The 2569-nt window shown below is 48.0% G+C and overlaps 1 pseudogene; it reads right to left on the reverse strand.

Moving 5' to 3' along the window:
- Positions 1 to 1472: 1472 nt before the first annotated feature.
- On the reverse strand, positions 1473 to 2058 carry LOC127193068 (NHP2-like protein 1; annotated as a pseudogene).
- Positions 2059 to 2569: the final 511 nt, after the last annotated feature.

Consider the following 2569-nt stretch of genomic DNA (forward strand, 5'->3'; position numbering starts at 1 on the left):
TTCAGCCCCCTCCCCCGCCAATTACCTAAAGTCTTTTAAAAATGAATTAATTAAGACAGGGTCTCACTACTGCTGCCCTGGAACTTGATAGACCAGGCTGGCCTTGAACTCACAGAGATCTGTCTGTGCCTGCTTTCTGAGTGCTGAGATTACAGGTGTACACCACCCACACTTGACCACCTAAAATCTTAATGCTCAGAAATAAATGCTATTAAAATCTTGTACAACTATCTAGACTTTCCAATGCAGCTATAAGCTCTCATGATTGGGATGGCTCCTCTTCCTCCTCCTCCTCTTCTTTCTTCTTCTTGCTTCTTTTTTCTCATCCTCTTCCTCTTTTGCCCCAAATAATATATCATTCCTAATAAGACTAATCAAAAGGAAAAACAAACTTAGAGAGTAGGTGGGACTTCCTGAACATTAGCGGCATTTGACTTCTAAGTCTGAGTCTTGGACCAGGAAGCTGGCGCCCCCCCTCCGCCCACCCCCAAAGCTGTCACTGCTCTGGACAGAATTGAGGCAAAAGTTACCTGGGGGTTTCCCATAATGCTTTTCCAGTCCCACACACTTCTGTCTTACGACTCTGTAAAAGTCCATGTGGTACCCAGGATGTTAGTTATAGAACTTCTGCTACCATACCACAGATACACCCAGACCAGGGTGAAGGCATATTCCTCATCACTCTCTGGCCTGCCTTGTAACCTCCTAGTGTGGTGCTTGCTATAGTCAGAGGTCCTTGTGTCCACCCATGGACTTGGATGGGGCTCTCATTCCCTGAGGTCATTATGAAAAGAATAAACCTGTCACTTTTTTTTTTTTTTCCTTTGGCTAGGTCTCACTATGAATCCCTTGCTGTCCTGGTACTGACTATGCAGACCAATCTGGCCTTAAAGTCGTATCGACCCTCCTGTCTCTGACTTATAAGAGCTGGCATTGTAGGTCTGTACCTCTACATCCAACTATGGACCCAGGTACGTGTGTGTGTGTGTGTGTGTGTGTGTGTGTGTGTGCGCGCATGTGTGTTTGTGTGCCTTTGTGTGTGCGCGTGCACACGTGTGTGCATGCGTGCGTGTGTGTGTGTGTGCATGTGCAGGTGCATGTGCTTATGTGGGTGTGTAGGTGATGATGAGCAGTTGATGTCTTTCTCTATAGCTTTCCATCTTATCTTTGAGTCAGAATCTCTTTTGCCAAACCCGAGTGTCCTGGCTAGTTTTATGTCAATTTGACTCCAGCTGGAGTCATCAAAGAGGGTGGAGCTTTAACTGAGAAAATCCCTCCATAAGATCAGGCTGTGGGCAAGCCTGGAGGGCATCTTCTTCCTTTCTTTGTTTCTTTGTTTGTTTGTTTGTTTCTTTCTTTCTTCCTTTAGTACAATATTTATAACAGAAACTGGCAGAAAACACTACATGCTAATAGACAATATGACACAGGAATAGGGTGGGAGTGGACAGGAAAGGGCAGAGGCCACAGGCCTACACCAAGAGCCTTTCAACAGATGGCTGAATGCACTGGGTCTGCTGCTTTAGCTGAGAGCCTTCTGTGATGGTAACAGGACAGGTGATGACAGGCCTGGAGACCCCACAGACCCATCATAAAGCTTGCTTGGAGTGCATAGATACGTAAGGAACACTCTTTAATTGTTTATTTATTTACTTATACAGTATCCTGCCTGCATGTGCACCTGCCCGCCACAGGAAGGCACTGGATCTGATTACTGATGGTCCTGAGCCACCATGTGGTTGGTTGCTGGGAATTGAACTCGGGACCTTTGGAAGAGCAGATGCTGCTCTTAACTTCTGAGCCATCTCTCGAGCCCCATGAAGGACATTCTTGTTATCACACAGCAGTAGGAGGTGCAGGGTGATCTCCCAAGCGCTCAGCATCTGCTGCCATCACAATGGACGCAGACATGCACCTGTTGAGTGTTTTGGAGGCTTCACTGGCTCCTTTCCAAAGCTGCTTGTAGTTGTGTGACTGCTGAACAAGGCCCGGCAGCAGCTTGGTGTGGTGGGCATCTGTGAGGGCATAGGCCTTTGGATTCACATCAGCATCCATCATGGCTGCAGTGTGCCATGGCCTAGCCTTTGGGATCTGAGAACAGCCCACTTCAGACAGATGAAAATGCTGTGCAGAAAAAAGCAGGCATATTCTTAATTAGTGACTGATGTGGAGGGGCCCAGCCCCATCCTGGGTGGGGACACCCTGGGCTTATGGTTCTGGGTTTTCTAAGAAAACAGGCTGAGTGAGCCATGGGGAACAAGCCAGTAAGCAGTACTCCACATGGCCTCTGCCTCAGCTCCTGGCTCCAGGTTCCTGTCCTGTTTAGTTCCTGTCCTGGCTTCCTTCAATGATGAACAATGATGTGGACATGTAAGCCAAATAAACCCTTTCTTCCTCAAATTTCTGTGGTCATTCCATCACAGCAGTAGTAACCTGACGGTGACACTGGGAGCCTCCTAACCCTGTCCCACAGTGCTGGCTACAGGCATGGGTTACTGTACCTGCGTTGTTCATGTGGGCGCTGGGGATCTGAACTCAGGCCCCTGTGCTTGTGAAGTGAGCAGTTTAC

This window comes from Acomys russatus, chromosome 8, assembly GCF_903995435.1.
Source record: "Acomys russatus chromosome 8, mAcoRus1.1, whole genome shotgun sequence".
NCBI lineage: Eukaryota > Metazoa > Chordata > Mammalia > Rodentia > Muridae > Acomys > Acomys russatus.